Genomic DNA, 20241 nt, shown 5'->3' with positions numbered 1-20241 from the left:
CCCTGGAAGTTGGCGATGAAGCGGGTGCGCATCTCGTCCCACGAGGAGATCGTGCTGGGAGGCAGGTTCAGGAGCCAGGTGCGGGCACCATCCTTGAGCGCCATGGGGAACCAATTTGCCATGACTTTTTCATCCCTGTTGGCCGCTTCGATGCCCAGCTCGTAGAGCTGGAGGAACTCCGCAGGGTCGGCGGTGCCGTCGTAGCGACGAGGCAGATCCGGCTTGAAATTGCCCGGCCAAGCCACGCTGCGCAACTCGGCGGTGAAGGCATGGCAGCCTGCGGTAGCCACCAGCGGCCTTTGCTGACGTGGGGCCTGATCCTGGGGGTCCGCGCACGCTGCTGCCAGGAGCAGCGCAGGGTCTTGTCGTGCTAGAGCAGGAACACGATCCTGGCACACCGGTGCGGGGAGCACGCGAGCACCTTCTTGGGGGCGAGGGATTTCTTGGCAGCTCCTTTCTTGCTGTGCAGGCGCCGGACGCGGTGGGTCTCGCCCAGGGGCCGCACGCCTAGGAGCCAGGGGGCCTTCTTGAGGAGGAGGTGGCGGAGGCACCTCCGGAGTCGTGTTACCCGCGCAGGGCGGAGGGCGATGCAGCGAGAGGGATGGCGCAGGGGAGCCCCTTGCGGCACTAACGAGCTCGGTGATGCGAGCGAGCCACTCTTCGTAGAGGTTGTCGACAGGACGGTAGTGCAGGAGCTCACGCGCCAGGAGCAACGCGGCATGTGTGTCCGCAGGAGCGCGATGGGCGTGCGACGATGAGCCAGCTGGAGTTAGTGACGGGGTGGCGGTGCGGCCTTCCCGCCGCACCGAGGAATGCAGCGATGACACCTGCTGCTCGTTCCCTGCCGGGCCGGTGGCAGCGTGGGCGGCAGGCGACGAGGAATGATGGGGAGGCCCACCGATGGGAGCCGTCTGGGCGACGTGGGCAGCGGGGGCAGCCCGACACTCGGTGCTAGCTCGGCGAGTATCAGCCATGGACGTGATGAACGACGGAACGTGAGACGGCGGAAGAAATGATTCTGGCGCACCCCTACCTGGTGCACCAAATGTCGGATGTGGGGTTCCAGCAAACCCTTAAGGTTTGAACTCTGGGGTGCACGCGAAGATCTTTCCTCTACCAACCCACGTCTCGACGCCTCGCTGAGAATCTAGACTAGTCGATGAACAACACAAGGGACACAAGGTTTATACTGGTTCAGGCCACCATTGTGGTGTAATACCCTACTCCAGTGTGTGGTGAGTGGATTGCCTCAGGGGTTGATGATGGATAGTACAAAGGAAGAACAACCTCGCGAGGGGTGTTCTTATGGTGGTGTGCTTGGAGAGGAATTGCTCCGACTTTGTTGGCTCTGGGTGAGATCCAGATCCGATCTCCGTTCCTACTATGGTGGCTAGTCCTATATATAGAGGCCCTGGCCCTCTTCCCAAAAATTGAGTGGGAAGGGCGCCAACAACGGCCATTTTGAAGGGGAACATCTAGTACAGCTTATCCTGACTAAAGTTGGTCTTCGATTGCCAAAGACTCTGGTGATGACGCCATCTTGGGCTCCACGGTGACCTCCGTCCTGCCGCTCTGCTAGTCTTGGTCCTGTTGCGCTGGAATGGCAACCTTTGCTTGACGCCTCGGTACTCTACGCCTACGCTTGTCCCCTTTGCACCAAAGAGGAAACTAGGACACTGCACAGGCCAGCGCCCGCCTGTTCTTGATCGTCACGGCTTGCGTCATGAGCACCTCGCGAGGTACCCTTGCCTTGATCTCTCTGCCTCCTCGTGAGCTTTGCCTGGCGAGGCCGCTCATGAGGAAGCCTCCTATCATCCGCCCCGCGAGGCTTGGCCTCTCGCGAGGGTCTTGTGCTCGAGTAGATGAAGATGGGCCGTACTGGGCTACCACTTGAGCCACGCCGCAGGCCGCAGGCAGGCAAGTCTGGGGACCCCCATTCCCAGAACGCCGATAGTAGCAACGACTCAGAGCGACCGGTTTACCTTGCATTGCCAGCCTATAGACCTTGTCTTCTGGCAACACACAACAAATTGGTACAGAAAAACAACCGCTTTATTCATGCTAGCGGAGCATAGTTTGTATTACAACAGATAGCGAGGCCAAGCGGCACACACGGTGCGGCTGAACAATATGTACATTATTTAGTGAACATAAAGGGGCCTCGATCATGACAACTACGCGGTAGCGAAACAACGTCGTAGCGGAACTCCATAGCATGGGGACACTGATGTGGACACGATCTAGACTCGAACAACATTCCTTTCCAACGAGACTTTCCTGAAATCTGACATGACATGCCAGGTCAGTACATTGAATGTACTTGCAAGCTCACAACAAGCATAAACATAATGACAAACAATATCATGATATTTAACCATTTAACAACAATGCAACAATATATCCAACATGCTGTGAACATGCTCAACTGATACTTGTCCCATGGACTAGCTTACCGAACGTGATCATTTCCAGACCACAAACGTGATGATCCCAAAAACAAACTCGTGATCCTTACGACAATCACAACCCGACCAATACATGGCCTATGATCCTTACGGTGATCACAACCCGACCAATACATGGACCGTGATCCTTACAGTGATGACAACCCGACCAATACACGGCCCAACTCAACATGATGGACTCACTGCCATTCTCAGTGCAAACTTAGTGTGCATATTTATTAAGTGTTGACCCATGGTGTACCCTACTTTCGAGCATGTCCGTAACCGTGGACTCGACTATATATAGATTAATACACTCTACAGAGGTTAGTACACTGTACCCACACTACGGAACCCATGGCCTCGCACTCCCATTCGGGTGGACCAACGACATTCCGACGAAACCACTTCATTGTCATGACACTGTCCTGGCCACTCCGACTCAGTCCCCATCGGGCTAGTCCTGGGTGGCCTTGTGTCTACCTCCAGACACCTCAATCACTGTCGTGGCCACGATCCACTCTGGGACCCAGTACGAAAACTTGACTTAACAACGGGCTCACAAGGTTATGCCTGCTTACTGGGCCAGGGTACAACATGCCCATAACCTTCCCTAGATGGAGGCACCGACCAGAGGCACGCCAATGAAACGCATTAAGGCCTTCCCATACCGGCAAATGTGGTTGCACAGGGAAAAACTCGTTTCAGCGGCACCATGACCCGGTCAACAACATATTCACGTTGAGTTACTTATCAAGTTCAACTTAAAGTGAAAATAACCGGTGTCATAATGCCATGCTATGCATCACTAACACATGCATCACATAACCATGAAAATAACTAAATCAACCACGCTGCCACGGAGCCATCATCAACTCAAGATACTTCTCTGGTTAAGATCAAACCTCACTTAAACCAGAGTCATTTCTAGCAATCTCATCATTTTTCGTCATGCAAGAATAATAACTAAACTAACTATTAACCTCCAAGACCATATCATTTATTCATTACTCATGACTAAGTTCTTGTTAGCTTATTAACAAGATTTACTTCAAACTTTCTGTAAATCAAGCATTTTAACATGACAAGCATCTCACAGAATATAACTATCATGTAAATAATTTAAATGCATGAATAATCATAAGTTCAAGTAGGAAAATCACAAATATTGAAGTGGCACTATGAAAATGTTGTTGTGGCTTGCCTTAGTGCTGATGAGGTTCACAAATCTCCTAGTGATCCTCAAGACAAGCTTGCTCTTATGAAAATAAATAAAACCACAAAAAGAAAACATCAAGAAACGTTCTGAAAATTACCAAAAAATCTAGACAGCAAGGAAAAATCCCATCTTTTGGGTGTTGTTAGATTTTTGGACAAAGAACACAATGCAAAAAGAATCAATGCATTTGGACTTATAGGTAAAAAATTATGGTTGTTTAAAGTTTCCTGGATTAAAGTGAATTTGAAATAAAAATAAACAAACTGGGGTGTGACATCGAAGGCGTAAACGCCTAGGGCGCCACCACTCATACCGCTTCGCGCGCGTAATGAGTGGCTGACTAGCGGGCCCCGCTAGTCAGGCCAGAAGGAGGGGAGAGGGAAACAGAGGGTGGCGGCGCTTCACCGGAGCGCACGCCGACGACGAGGGTTCTTGGGGTCAAACGAGGGTGGGGTCGAAGGAGAAGAAGGTTGCGCACCTACCCATGCCCTTAGTGTGGCTAGAGGTGACCGGACGGTGTCGGAATCGTCCTCTCCAGCGGAGGCAGAGGGTGGAGGTTGCCGGAGACGAAGACGACAGTGGCTCGAGGCGGCTCCAGGGGCTCCAGCGGGGTGGAACGGCCTCACTGAAGAGTGACAGAGGCCCTGGCCGGGTCGCCCTGGCCTAGGAGGGGATGGATCTACGAGGACGATCCGAAGGGGATCGCTAGCGAGCTCGAGCTTCGGGACGGCAGCCCGCGGCCTGCCCGGCCGGGCTGCGGCTTCTACAAGTTTGTGGAGGGTGTGGGAGTAGTTGCGGGTGCTCCAAGAGGCTGGGGTGGCGACATTTATAGGCGGGCAGCGAGGAGGGTTCGGACTCCGCTGGAGGACACCTGTCCACGGCACCCGGCGATGAACGGCGCCAGAGAGAGAGAGGGAAGACGACGGAGGTCACACATGAACTATTTGCGGGCATGGACGAGCACATGAGCGAGGGGGAAAGCGACGAGCACAGTGCACCATGCACTGTGTCATTGGCCAGACCGTGCCCGTGCTCGCTGCGGCGAGCTCCGGCGTCGGCGAGCGCCAGGGGGGAGTTAAGGGGGTGGAGACGAGGATGGTGGCGAGGTGTGGCATGCTTGGGCCGGTTGGGCAGCGAGCACTGGCTCAACAAAGCGCTAGGCGGCACGCAGAGCGCGTGTTTTGCATGCCAGCATGCCTGGACGAACGCGGTCACCGCGTGAACCGTGACATCAAGCCACCCTAAGCGCTAACCATGATGTCTGGCATGTAGTCCTTAGTAAATTGAAGTGTTACCACGGTTTGGCTTGGATCCAGGTGCAGTAGAAATGGATTTGTACTGCTGGCAAGTTTCTGGACAATAACTTTGGAGATTTACTGTGGTCAAACCACTGGGAGTTAAGGGATGAGCTTTGGGGGTTTACTTACACTTACTATGGTAAATAGGCACAAGAAAAACCAGCTACAATGGAGCTAGTAAAATGGTAGTTGCTGTAGAAACTACCATTTCTGTCCAGAAATGAATTTATTTTCTATAGCCAAAATATTCCAAAGAGTGATGAAATATTTTTGCTTAGAAAGGTGCCCTAGGGTCCAAAGAATAATTGGGTTTTTTCTCAGGATTTTTGGAGCAAGAAAAATTAGGGTTGCTTTGGAGCACAAAGGGCTAACTAGGGTTTTGGAGGGCAAAATGAATATTTTTCATTTAAGAAAAATATTCCAAGCAATATTTTGAGATGATCCTGAGGTGGAACGATGGTTTTGAGGAGGAGAGGGAGCACTTGGGTGAAAATCAAGGGGTACCCAAGTGGTTAAGTCCAAATGAAATGATTCAAAAACTCCAAATTCAAAACCAACTCAACTGATAACCAGGCAAAGAAAAGAGGGCAAAAACCAGACTGTCACAAACCTCCCCCACTTAGAATGAATCTCGTCCTCGAGATTCGGTTGCTTGGGAAAACCATTCAGGATAACATGCCCTAAGAAATTCTTCTGATTCCCATGTTGATTCTGACTCGGTATGATGCTTCCATTGGACTTTGTAAAACTTTCGTGCTTTACTACGAGTGACTCTTTCCATTTGATCCAAAATTTCCACCGGCCTCTCTTCATAGGTTAAGTCCTTTGCCAGCTCTATCTCTGTCAAATCGGTCTTTTCTTGGGCGGTGATATGCACCATCACAATTGTGAAACGTGGAACACGTTGTGCACGTCTAACAATTCAGGGGGAAACTCCAACTGATATGCCACAGCACCCACTCGTGTCATAACAGGAAATGGACCAATAAATCCGGGTGCCAATTTTCCATGGGTTTGAAACCTCTTGATACCTTTCATAGGTGTGACTCGAAGATAGACATGTTCTTCGGGTTCAAAGCTGATCTGTCGGTGTTTTGCATCGTAATAACTTTTCCGTCATGATTTGGCCAATTTGCAATCTATCTCGGATCTCCTTGACTTGCTTTTCGGCTTCCAGCATGAGATCCGTTCAATTTAATGGAGTGCGGCACTTACGGCCATACAAAGATTCATATGGTGACATCTTTAAACTGGTCTGGAAGCTATTGTTATACGAGAACTCGGCATACGGCAAGCAATCTTCCCATTTTGGGCCTTGGGCCAAAGCACATGCTCGGAGCATATCTTCGAGTATTTGATTTAGCCGTTCTGTTTGTCCATCCGTCTGAGGATGATAAGCGGTACTGTATTTCAGTTCCGTTCCTAGGGCTTGATGGAGACGGGAGCAAAAAGCGGAGGTGAAAAGTGAACCTCAGTCAGAAGTGATGGTTCGGGAAACTCCATGTAGACTGACTATTCTGGATACATACAGTTGTGCAAGCTCATCTGCTCGGTATGAGGTTCTGATTGGGAGGAAGTGGGCTACCTTGGTCAATGTATCCACTATGACCCAGATCGCATCATTGCCCCGTCGGGTCTTAGGTAGTCCTGTGATGAAGTCCATACAGACATCATCCCATTTCCATTGCGACACGGGCAGCGGTTGGAGAAGTCCGGTTGGCTTCTGATATTCTGCCTTTACTTTGTTGCATATGTCACAACAGGCCACGAAATAAGCAATTTCTTTCTTCATTCCATCCCACCAGAATATTTGTCGAAGGTCTTCGTACATTTTTGTACCTCCAGGGCGAACTGAATACGAGGATTCATGGGCTTCTGACAGGATCTTCTGCTTCAAATCTGCTTGATTAGGCACACAAATCCTTCCCCTGAATCAGAGGATACTGCACTGATCCTTCGAGAAATCGGGAAGCTTAACACGTTTCTGCAGATCGGCATCTCCTGGCCGAGCTTTGCAGATTTCTTCTTCAAGAGTAGGGGTAACTTTCAGAATATTGGCAAGGCCAGCCTCAACTATGACCAGGTTGAGCTGAGCAATCTCTTCTTTAAGTTCGGGAGGCAAAGATTCCAATATGACATTTAAACTGACGGGCTTTCTACTGAGTGCGTCGGCAACCACGTTGGCTTTACCCGGATGGTAATTTATTCCAAGGTCATAATCCTTGACCAACTCAAGCCATCTTCATCGACGGAGATTTAAATCCGGCTGAGTAAATATATATTTGAGGCTTTTGTGATCGGTAAAAATTTGGCACCTTTTTCCGATGAGGTAGTGTCTCCAAAAGCCTGAACTACCGTGGCCATTTCCAAATCATGAGTGGGGTAATTCCCTTCGTGGGGGCGTAGCTTCCGTGAGGCATAAGCTACTACCTTGCCATCTTGCATAAGTATGCATCCCAGTCCTTGCCTGGAAGCGTCACAGTACACATCAAAGCTGCAGTAGATATCTGGAAGTGTTAATACTGGTGCAGTTGTCAAGCGTTTCTTTAACTCAGTGAAACTTTTCTCACAGTCTGTAGTCCATTCAAACTTCTTTTGCTTTTTGAGCAGCTCTGTCATGGGTTTAGAAATCTTAGAGAACCCTTCAATGAAATGGTGGTAGTATCCGACTAATCCAAGAAAACTCCGGATCTGAGATACGGTTGCGGGTGGCAACCAGTCGAGCACATCTTTTACCTTGCTTGGGTCCACAGCCATACCCTCAGCGGATAGCACATGCCCATGGAATCCAACTTGCTTGAGCCAAAACTCACATTTACTAAATTTTGCGTATAACTGATGCTCACGGAGTCGTTGTAACACTGCTCGGAGGTGTTCCTTATGCTCTTCTTCACTTCTTGAGTAAATGAGTATATCATCAATGAAGACGACCACAAACTTATCGAGGAAGTCCATGAATACTTTATTCATCATGTGCATGAAGAAGGCGGGGGCGTTGGTGAGGCCAAAAGACATGACTGTATATTCATAAAGACCATAGCGAGTGGTGAATGCGGTCTTGGAAATATCCTCCTTTTTAACTTTGAGCTGATAATATCCAGTCCGTAAATCAATCTTGGAGAACACCTTGGCTCCACTGAGCTGATCAAACAAATCATAAATTCTTGCTAGAGGGTATTTGTTTTTGATTGTGACATCATTCAACTGTCAGTAATCCACACACATGCGGAGGCTGCCATCTTTCTTGTCCACGAACATAGCAGGTGATCCCCATGGTGAGGAACTTTGGCGGATATACCCTTTTTGGAGCATTTCATCAAGCTGTTTCTTTAGCTCCACTAATTCTGATGACGGTATTCGATAATATTTCTTGTGTATTGGTGTGGTTCCGTGTCACACCCTAGCTAGTCATGCATTAGAGTGTTGCATCATGTTTACTCTTTCATCAGAAACTTGAAATGGGGATCTGTGAAACCCTCAGAATCATCTTGAAAATGACCCAAATGAAAATTTCTCCAAAAGGATCCAAGAAAAATGCTCATGTTGCTCTCTGAAAATATTGGACAGAGATAAAAATCAAACCAATAATTTTAGTGGCTCATGGACATTTATTTTGGGCATTTGGAATTAATGCATAGGTATTTGCATTGGAATTATATTAATTATATATATTAATATATGCCCAAAAATTATGCCATTTGTAAAAGAGCTTTGGAATAATATATAAGGCTCCTGCAAAAATTGGCATAAGTTAAATAAATGATTTAATATATTAATTAAATCAAAACAAATGTCAGAAAATTTAAAAAAAAAACAGAAAGGAATACAGGAGGAGCTTACCTGGGCCCCTCCACTGTGCGGCCCAGCCAGCTGGCTGGCCCAGCCAGCAGCCGGCCCAGCCCACCTCCCTCCTCTGTCGTCTTCGTCCAGACAGAGGGAGGGGAGTGTGGCCGGCGCGCGCGCGCGCCACCGCGCCACGCCACCTGCTCGCCTGCTTGCCTGGCCTCCTCTCCTCGCCTCGATGGCCTGGACGACGCCACGCCTCGTCCTCTCTCTCTCTCACTCTCCCCCGGCTTCTCCCTCGCTCTCTCTCGCTCTCGGCCGAAGCACACCGTCGCCGCCGTTCGCCGTAGCCACTGACTCCGGCCACCCCTCGCTCCCCCGAGTAGCTCAGAAGCTCCGCCACAACTCCCTCTTCCTCCCCACCGCTCCACGAGTCCCCGGAAGCCCTGCATCGCCGCCTCGTCGCCGTTCCCCTCTTCGGACTCCGATCACCGTCGCCGACGAATTCGCCGTCTCCAGCGCGTCCCCGAGCCCACTTCGACGCCCACTGCAACCGCGGTGAGCCCACGAGTCGTTTCCCCCTCTCCTTCCCCTCGTTCCCTCACCGTAGCTGCATCTCCACCACGGCCGAACCTCCGCCGTCGCCGAGCTCGCCGTCGACGTAGCTCCGGTGACCATTTGGTCACCCCGACGAGTCCAACACGTTCGCAAGAACCAGTAGAGCCCCCCTAGCGCCTCACTTTGCTCGACTTCGAGCTCCAGCACCAATCCCGCGCACGACCGAACCCCGGCGGCCGCAGCCGAGCTCACCGCCGTCAACTCCGGCCACCCCGACCCCAACTGACTCCGCCAAGAGCCGCGGGTCGCCCTCAGCTTCACTTCGGTGGTCGCCACGGTCCATTTGGTGGCCGAAACAACCAAAACCACTATCGCCGCCGCACTGTTGGTCGCCGCCGGCCAGAACTCCGGCGAGCTGACGTGGCCTAGATGATTAACCACTAATCCACCACCCCCAGACGCTGACAGTGGGTCCCCAGGGCTTAGTCAAAGCTAACCAGCCCCGGGTCAACGCGGGATTAGCCCCTGGTCACTGACGTGTGGACCCCACACGTCAGGTTTGACCCGAGCCAGCTCTGTTGACCTGCTGATGTCACTGTGATGTCAGGCTGATGCAGTAAATGTAATTCTGGATTTAAATTAAATCAGGAAATTCCAGAATATTATTTAAACTTCAAAAATTCATAACTTTTATTCTGTAACTCCAAATTGGACAAATAATATATGAAAAATGATCAGAAAAATCCAATCTATCCATCTGTACTATTTTCATGCATGATCAAACAAGTTAAATTGATGTTTTAATCAGAACAAGAAAAGGCACTTTAAAAGGCCATATTTGAATTTGAAATTTGAATCTTTGATTCAAATTTGTTCAAACCCTCCTGGCTTTAGTTGCATTAGCCCAACACACTCATATTGCCATGTTTCATGCATGCATCATATTGTTGCACATTGTTTGGTGATGCCTGTGTATCGTTATCCTTTGCGACAGGATCTGTCCCCGAGGAGTACCGTGATTACCCTAACGAAGAGTCGTATCCGTGCAACGAACCATCAGGCAAGCAACCAACCATTTGATCATATCGATACAATCCCATGTTCTCGCTCCTGCTCTCTTTTACTGCATTAAGACAACGCGATTCAAACTGCTGTGTGCTACGGTAGTTGAACCCATTTCCTCTGCATGACCTGTCATTGCCACAGTAACTAGATGAAACCCACTAGCATGTGTAGCAGTTGATTGAGCCATATGTATGTGTTGTTCCTACCTTGCTATGCCTGCTATGCTTAGAGTTGTGTCAGGTCTGGTTCATCTGGGAGATGGGCTAGAGTGAAATGATTATGTCGGTAATGAGAGTGGTGTGGTGAACACGATTTGGTAAAGGTATCGATGAGAGGCCATGTAGGAGTACATGGTGGGTTGTTTCATTGAAGCCGACCTTAAGCACTGAGATCTGTATGTGTGATTTAAGAATCAGCTACTACCATGCATTGGGCCCGAAACCAATGGACCCTCTCGGCTTCTTATTCACCCTAGCTCTCCGTCCAGGAGTTGCAAGTAGTTTCTGGTGTTTGTAGCCTACTGGAGGCCGTGGACAGCGCTGACCGTAGGGGTGGGCTGTGATGCGGTAGGTACGTGGCCGGGTGTACCGAATACCCGTTAGGTATCTCGGGAACCCTGTTCACATCGTTCGGGGCCGTATGGGAAACCTCGGCCGGACTCCCTGCGGATGGAACCCGAATAGGCGATAAACCTGGACTGGAAGCTTAGGTGATTAGGTAGGTCGTGGCCGACACCCACGTTGGGCTTCCGCTTGAAGGTTGCCGAGTACATGTCGTGTAAACGACGATAAGTGGTGAGAGCGTGTATGAAGAAGTACACCCCTGCAGGGTTAACATGATCTATTCGAATAGCCGCGTCCGCGGTAAAGGACTACTTGGTTGCCTATACAGTTCATAGACAAGTAAATGGAAACTACTAAAAGCCTCAAGATAAGTGTGAGTGCCGAGGATGGCTCTTCCGTAGGAAGACGGAGGTGGATCCTCGGTAGTGTATTGAAGTGGTGAGTAGTGGACTCGTGTGCGCAAAACTATTTCAATTGGAGTATCGTAGGATAGTATAGCCAAGAGTCAAAGCTGGCTTGCTGCAATAACTCCACCAACCCTTCTTGATACTATGCATGTATGTAGGATCTGATGTAAGTCTTGCTGAGTACCTTTGTACTCATGTTGCTATAATCTACATTTTTACAGAAGACGCTGCAACCCCTTCTGATGGGTTCTATGTAGACGTTGACATCAACGAGTAGGCTAAAGACCCAGGTGGTGACCCTGAGCTTGTGATGGACCACGTAGTATAGTTAGGCTTCCAAGCCTCTTTTATTTTACTAGTTGTCTGTACCCAGACAAAGTACTTCCGCTGTTGGCTTGTATGACTGTATGACTTGTATGTTGGGTCGTGAGACCCGTACCTTTGTGTGTATGTTATGTATGGCTCTCTGAGCCCTAAATAAAGTACTTGTGTCGTAGAGTCATGTTGTGATGCTTCGTTGTATTTGCACATATCGAGCATATTGTGTGTATGATTGAAATGCTTGGTATGTGTGGGATCTGACTATCTAGTTGTTTATCTTTAGTAGCCTCTCTTACCGGGAAATGTCTCCTAGTGTTACCGCTGAGCCATGGTAGCTTGCTACTGCTCTGGAACACTTAGGCTGGCCGGCATGTGTCCTTCTTCGTTCCTGTGTCTGTCCCTTCGGGGAAATGTCACGCTTTGAGTACCGGAGTCCTGTTAGCCCGCTACAGCCCGGTTTACCGGAGTCCTGCTAGCCCAGTGCTACAGCCCGGGCCCACTTGCTGATGACCGACACGTTCGAAGCTGGGTCATGGATGCCTGTCCCTGTAAGTCTGTGCCGCTTTGGGTTTACGACTAGTCATGTCAGCCCGGGCTCTTTATCATATGGATGCTAGCGACACTATCATATACGTGAGCCAAAAGGCGCAAACGGTCCCGGGCAAAGGTAAGGCGACACCCGTGGGAATACCGTGCGTGAGGCCGCAAAGTGATATGAAGTGTTACCGGCTAGATCGATGTGACATCGAGTCGGGGTCCTGACATTCCGGGCACAAGATCTATTGCAAACTCAAGCTCTCGATCAGGTGGCATGCTTGGCAGTTCTTCTTGGAATACATCAGGAAACTCGCTGACCATCGGAATTAATTCCATTTCAGCGATTGCTGTGAAGACCATCTCCTTGGAGGGTAAGCTCCTACGAGCAATAAATTTTGTAGTTTGTCCCTCTTAGCTGGTCAAGTTGACTTCTCGGGTCGCATAATTTATGCACACTTGGTACTGAGTCAGCCAATTCATACCCAAGATAACATCCAACTTATCAGACTCAATAAGTATCAAAGAGGTTGGAAAACAGACTCCGTTGATATTGACTTCCAAATTGCGGCAGACTATATTGCTTATGATTAGAGATCCCGAGGTTTGTACCAGCATATTCTTGCCCAAAGTGAACAAGGAAATTTGTTTTGGGCAACAAAACTCCAAGAAATAAAAGAGTGGGAAGCCCGAGAGTCAAATAAAATTACTGCAGTTATGTTATTAAGAAGGAACATACCAATGACGACTTTGGGATTCTCTTGGGCTTCGTCGGCGGAAATGTTATGAACGTATCCCGTGATGTCGTGCTGATTTGGCTGTGCCTCCAGATAATGGACTTGTGGCTTGAATGTAGCATCTGTCCGGTTGTTCTTGGGACAATGTTTGGCATAATGTCCGGTTTGTCCACAACTATAACAAGAATTGTTGCGCAGACGATTTTCCAGAACTGGGTTGAGCACGTCATTCTTGACTTGGGTGGTGGCCTTGTTAACATTTTGTTGTCAATTGGGCTTGTACGCTACCTGAGTCGGCTGCCAGGTATGAGCCTTCTGCACTGGCTGCATTTCCTTTCTTGGCTCAAACTTGCGCTTATGATCATTATTGACGGGATTAGTGTCTGATACAAGCTTGTATTCCCTTTCAGCAATAAAAGCCTTGTTTACCAGAGTTTGGAAGTCTGGGAAATCGAACATACTGAGAGCACAACGGAGTTGCGGGTTTAACCCACCAAGGAACCTGTCCATCTTTCTTTCCTCAGTGGCCACGTCATATTGAGAGTAACGTGACAGGTGATTGAATTTCTGCAAATATTCTCCCACAGACTGACTTCCTTAGAGGAGCGCGAGAAACTCACGCTGCTTAGTCTTCATAATTACCGTAGGGATGTGATATTTCCGGAATCGCTCCTTGAATCTTGACCAGGTAATTTCTTCATCAGCAGTCCCCATGGCTTTTTCATTTTCCCACCATATAGCAGCAGCGCCTTCAAGATAATGTGTTACAAATGGAACCTTATCCCCTTCATCAGTGCGAGCAACCTCAAGCTTCTTTTCCATAGTTCTCAGCCAATCATCTGCATCCAAGGGATCAGTGGCCTGACTGATACTGGGAGGCTTAGTCCTTTGAAAATCAGATAACTTGGAGTGATGGCCGGGCTGATTTCCATTCTGTCCAACCATAGCTTGAATACTTCTGAATAGTTCCATCAGATCATTATTTCGTCTTTCCTCGAACATATGCATAATTTGCTCGATGGAGGGAGGATTTGGCGGTGTAGGCGGTGGTGGAAGGTACGGCTCGGGTGATTGTCCTGCCTGTCGTGCGGAACGCCGAACTGGAGAACCCTCGTGAACGTTGCTACTGCAGCCTCCCCGCGTCATCCTAATATGATTTTTCCCAAGTCAACGCAACAGAGATGATAAGCATTCAAAAATAAACTGGGGAGAAGCCAGCAACAAAAATCCGAGTAAAACTGAAATGGCGAAGAAAATACGGCGAATAAAATAAAGTCCAACATAATTATACATAGACTCATACATGAAAGATAACAACATGCCAGGTCCAACTACCCTCGTACATGAAACGAAACATCATGACTCGTACGACTACACCCATACTCCATCTTGACGACTGTGAATACTCGGAAGATCTACTGCTCTACTGGTGCTGCGGGGTCCTCTCCTGAAGCGGACTCGGATCCTGAACTAACGGATTAACTAAGACCTCCGGGTTAAAAGTGACACGACGGTGCTACCTCAAGGGCTCTCCCTCTGGGGCAGGTGGAGGGTGAATCATCGGGGCTACAGGAGTGGCGAGGAGTGAAACCCACTCAGCAGGAGCACTAAGTGGACTCAGAGTCGCGGTGCCCGAGCTACTCGGAGGAGTAATCGGGGAAACAGGGAATCTAGAACTGGCAGGAATATAGGGAGTAAATCCTACAGAGTGTGGAGTAGTGACTGAGCTAGCACAGACTAAAGCAGAGGCTAAAGCAATACGGGCACGACTCAGCTCACGAGCCAGCTCATAGATCAGAAGATAGCTAGCAGTGATGTAGCAATAAAGGTGGCTAGCTACCTATCAGACTCCGGATCAATGACAGGGAAACAGACACGACCATTATTGTGGAGAGAAGGATAGTAATGGAAACCTGGGTGGTTCTGCATCTGGACCTCGTTGTAGCGAAGCTCAACAAGTACCTCGAATGCAGCAAATTGGACAGCCTGAGAAGCGGTAGAAGTGTAGCCCCTTCGAGAGGTACGAGTGTAAGAGCTGGAGTCAGAACTGGTGCGTAGAGTAACCACGGCGTGATACTCATACACTGAGTCAGCTAGGCGCTCCCGGTACACACAATAAACTGGATCATCACCGTGAGGGTATAGCCGATGCCACACGTTACAAAGGAGATGTGGCGACATGTACGACGTCAGCTGCAAATGTCACGGATACAGCACCGGAGCCATCTACACTCACAACCATTAGCAAGTTAGCATAAAAATAAAATCAGTGCATGCAATGCAACAACCAACTACAAATGTTACCGACACTTAGCTACAACTCGTATCTAACGTCCAGTTAACTCGGCTTAGTCTAGCATGGTCTACAGTCACCGCGGCTCTGAAACCAAGCGTTGTGGCACCCCGGCTCAGAGCGACCGGTTTACCTTGCATTGCCAGCCCAGAGACCTTGTCTTCTGGCAACACACAACAACTTGGTACAGAAAAACAACCGCTTTATTCATGCTAGCGAAGCATGGTTTATATTACAACAGATAGCAAGGCCAAGCGGCACACAGGGTGCGGCTGAACAATATGTACATTATTTAGTGAACATAAAGGGTCCTCGATCATGACAACTATGTGGCAGCGGAACAACATCGTAGTGGAACTCCATAGCACAGGGACACCCATGTGGACACGATCTAGACTCGAACAACATTCCTTTCCAACGAGAATTTCCTGAAATCTGGCATGACACGCCAGGTCAGTACATTGAATGTACTTGCAAGCTCACAACAAGCATAAACATAATGACAAACAATATCATGATATTTAACCATTTAACAACAATGCAACAATATATCCAACATGCTGTGAACATGCTCAACTGATACTTGTCCCATGGACTAGCTTACCGAACGTGATCATTTCCAGACCACAAACGTGATGATCCCAAAAACAAACTCGTGATCCTTACGGCAATCACAACCCGACCAATACATGGCCCGTGATCCTTATGGTGATCACAACCCGACCAATACATGGACCGTGATCCTTACAGCAATCACAACCCGACCAATACATGGCCCAACTCAACATGATGGACTCACTGCCATTCTCAGTGCAAACTTAGTGTGCATATTTATTAAGTGTTGACCCATGGTGTACCCTACTTTCGAGCATGTCCGTAACCGTGGACTCGACTATCGATAGATTAATACACTCTACAGAGGTTAGTACACTGTACCCACACTATGGAACCCATGGCCTCGCACTCCCATTCGGGTGGACCAACGACATTCCGACGAAACCACTTCATTGTCATGACACTCTCTCGTCCACTCTGACTCTGTCCCCATCGGGCTAGTCCTGGGTGGCCCCGTGTCTACCTCCAGACACCTCGACCGCCATCGTGGACATGATCTACTCTGGGACCCGGTACCAAAACTTAACTTAACAACGGGCTCACAAGGTTATGCCTACTTACCGGGCCAGGGTACAGCACGCCCATAAAGTTCCCTATATGGAGGCACCGACCAGAGGCATGACAATGAAACGCATTAAGGTCGTCCCATACCGGCAAATGTGGTTGCACTGGGAAAAACTCGTTTCAGCGGCACCATGACCCGGTCAACAACATATTCACGTTGAGTTACTTATCAGGTTCAACTTAAAGTGAAAATAACCGGTGTCATAATACCATGCTATGCATCACTAACACATGCATCACATAACCATGAAAATAACTAAATCAACCATGCTCCCACGGAGCCATCATCAACTCAAGATACTTCTCTGGTTAAGATCAAACCTCACTTGAACCAGAATAATTTCTAGCAATCTCATCATTTTTCATCATGCAAGAATAACAATTAAACTAATTATTAACCTCCATGACCATATCATTTATTCATTACTCATGACTAAGTTCTTGTTAGCTTATTAACAAGATTTACTTCAAACTTTTTGTAAATCAAGCATTTTAACATGACAAGCATCTCACAGAATATAATTATCATGTAAATAATTTAAATGCATGAATAATCATAAGTTCAAGTAGGAAAATCATAAATATTGAAGTGGCACTATGAAAATGTTGCTGTGGCTTGCCTTAGTGCTGATGAGGTTCACAAATCTCCTGGTGATCCTCAAGACAAGCTTGCTCTTCTGAAAATAAATAAAACCACAAAAAGAAAACATCAAGAAACCTTCTGAAAATTACCAGAAAATCTAGACAGCAAGGAAAAATTCCATCTTTTGGTGCTGTTAGATTTTTGGACAAAGAACACAATGCAAGAAGAATCAATGCATTTGGACTTATATATAAAAAATTATGGCTGTTTGAAGTTTCCTGGATTTAAATGAATTTGAAATAAAAATAAACAAATTGGGGGGTGACGTCGAAGGCGTAAACGCCCAGGGCGCCACCACTGATACCGCTTCGCGCGCGTAATGAGTGGCTGACTAGCGGGCCCCACTAGTCAGGCCAGAAGGAGGGGATAGGGAAACAGAGGGAGGCAGCGCTTTGCCGGAGTTCACATCGGCGACGAGGGTTCTTGGGGTCAAACGAGAGGGGGGAATCGAAACAGAAGAAGGTTGCGCACCTGCCCATAGCCGTAGCGTGGCTAGAGGTGACCGGACGGTGTCGGAATCGTCCTCTCCAGTGGAGGCACAGGGCGGAGGTTGCCGGAGACGAAGACGATGGTGGCTCGGGGCGGCTCCAGGGGCTCCAGCAGGGTGGAACGGCCTCACCAAAGAGTGGCGGAGACCCTGGCAGGGTCTCCCTGGCCTGGGAGGGGCTAGATCTGCGGGGACGATCCGAAGGAGATCGCCGGCGAGCTCGAGCTTCGTGACGGCAGCCCGCAGCCTGCCCGGCCGGGCTGCGGCTTCTACAAGTTTTTGGAGGGTGTGGGAGTAGTTGCGAGTCCTCCAAGAGGCTGGGGGTGGCGGCATTTATAGGAGGGCGACGAGGAGGGTTCGGACTTCGCCAGAGGACACCTGTCCACGGCGCCCGACGACGAACGACGCCAGAGAGAGAGGGAAGACGACGGAGGTCACGCATGAACTATTTGTGGGCGCGGACGAGCACAGGAGCGAGGGGGAAAGCGACGAGCACAGTGCGCTGCGCACTGTGTCGTTTGCCGGACCGTGCCCGTGCTCGCTGCGGCGAGCTCCAGCTTCGGCGAGCGCCAGGGGGAGTTAAGGGGGTGGAGACGAGGATGGTGGCAAGGTGTGGCATGCTTGGGCCGGCTGGGCAGCGAGCACACGCTCAACAGAGCGCTAGGCGGCACGCAGAGCTCGTGTTTTGCATGCCAGCACGCCCGGATGAACCCCGGTCGCCGCGTGAACCGTGACATCAGGCCACCCTAAGTGCTAATCATGATGCCTGGCGTGTAATCCTTAGTAAATTGAAGTGTTACCACGGTTTGGATTGGATCCAGGTGCAGTAGAAATGGATTTGTACTGCTGGCAAGTTTCTGGTCAGTAACTTTGGAGATTTACTATGGTCAAAACATTGGGAGTTAAGGGCTGAGCTTTGGGGGTTTACTTACACTTACTATGGTAAATAGGCACAAGAAAAACCAGCTACAATGGAGCTAGTAAAATGGTAGTTTCTGTAGAAACTACCATTTTCTGTCCAGAAATGAATTTATTTTCTGTAGCCAAAATATTCCAAAGAGTGATGAAATATTTTTGCTCAGAAAGGTGGACTAGGGTCCAAAGCATAATTGGGATTTTTCTCAGGATTTTTGGAGCAAGAAAAAATAGGGTTGCTTTGGAGCACAAAGGGCTAACTAGGGTTTTGGAGGGCAAAATGAATATTTTTCATTTAAGAAAAATATTCCAAGCAATATTTCGAGATGATCCTGAGGTGGAATGATGGTTTTGAGGAGGAGAGGGAGCACTTGGGTGAAAATCAAGGGGTACCCAAGTGGTTAAGTCCAAATGAAATGATTCAAAAACTCCAAATGGAAAACCAACTCAACTGAAAACCAGGCAAAGAAAAGAGGGCAAAAACCAGACTGTCACAAATGTCATCATGGAATTCTTTCTGGATAGTTTCTGCATAAGCCTGACATGATGGTTTTGAAATTAAAAGGAACAATTAGCTTTTGAAATTAGCGCAAAGCTATGTTAGATACTAGATCAATTATAAAAATCAAGGGCATAGTATAGTACCTTCTCTTCTAATTTAATGTGGTTACATTTTTATTCTGTGCGCTGTGTGTAATGATTCAAGCGCGAGCGCCAACAATGCGAGTATGCGACAATTCCCTTCCTTGTTTGATCAATCGAGATACGAGAATATAGGATTAGAAAAGAAACATGAAGAATAGCAAAACAATACTCCAGGCGATGGCATAGGGCTCTGGGTGCGATTGCGCAAGGAGACGTGCTCGTACCTATCGTAGCTGCGTAGCGTTGCGTGCCCGCGTAGCCCCCGTTCCTCAGGATGAGAAGACCAGCAGAGTCAAACCTGGGGTCGAGCCATTGAAGACGACGAACACTCGAACAGGTAAACGAAAAGAAGGAAGGGACGGAAGTCAAGGAACGATCAGAATCAAGGCCAGGGTTGGATCGATCCCGTGATCTAAAAAACAGGGAAACGAGTGATATTTTTGAGAAAAGGAAACAAGCGATTTGGTTTCCAGTTTTCACGCTCGTCTTGCCTACATGCGAACATGGGCCCCTTTTTCTTTTGTTCTTCTATGTAATACTACATATGCATACCTGGGAGGGGGGGGGGGACCTCCTATCTGCCGTGCGGCAGATTGGTGGGGTTTTGCACAGGGTAGCCTTTATCTGGGCCGGCCCATGCAGGAGCAGCCAGTGGTGGAAAAATACAACACAAAAAAGAGTCGCCCTCGCAACCCAGCGCTAATAGAGAATGTACCTTACCACCAGAGCTGATCAGCACTACAGTTAAAAATGCAATGCGAAATCTTTTAGCACTAAGAATACAACAGTTAAAAAAAATCTATTTTTCTGAACATTTAAATAAAAATCTGAATACTTATAATAGAAATTCTGAACAATTTTCAAAACACGAACAAGTATTGAAAAAATTGCCCAAGTTTTGGATTTGTAACCAAAATTCAAAATGGAAAGAATGTGTTAATTTGTGATTTTTTTTGAAAAATGGGAACATTTTTTTAATTTCACGTTTTTGACAAACACGAACAATTTTTGCATCTGTGAACAAAAAATTGAAACTCTAAACAAAATATAGAAAAAACACACATTATGATCATTAATGGAAATTGTGAACAAAAATTGAAAAGCGGAACATTTTTTGAAGTTATGAACATATTTTGAAAGGTGAACATTT

This window comes from Triticum aestivum, chromosome 5B (assembly GCF_018294505.1).
Source record: "Triticum aestivum cultivar Chinese Spring chromosome 5B, IWGSC CS RefSeq v2.1, whole genome shotgun sequence".
In the NCBI taxonomy this organism is placed as follows: Eukaryota; Viridiplantae; Streptophyta; class Magnoliopsida; order Poales; family Poaceae; genus Triticum; species Triticum aestivum.
This window is presented reverse-complemented; position numbering follows the sequence as displayed.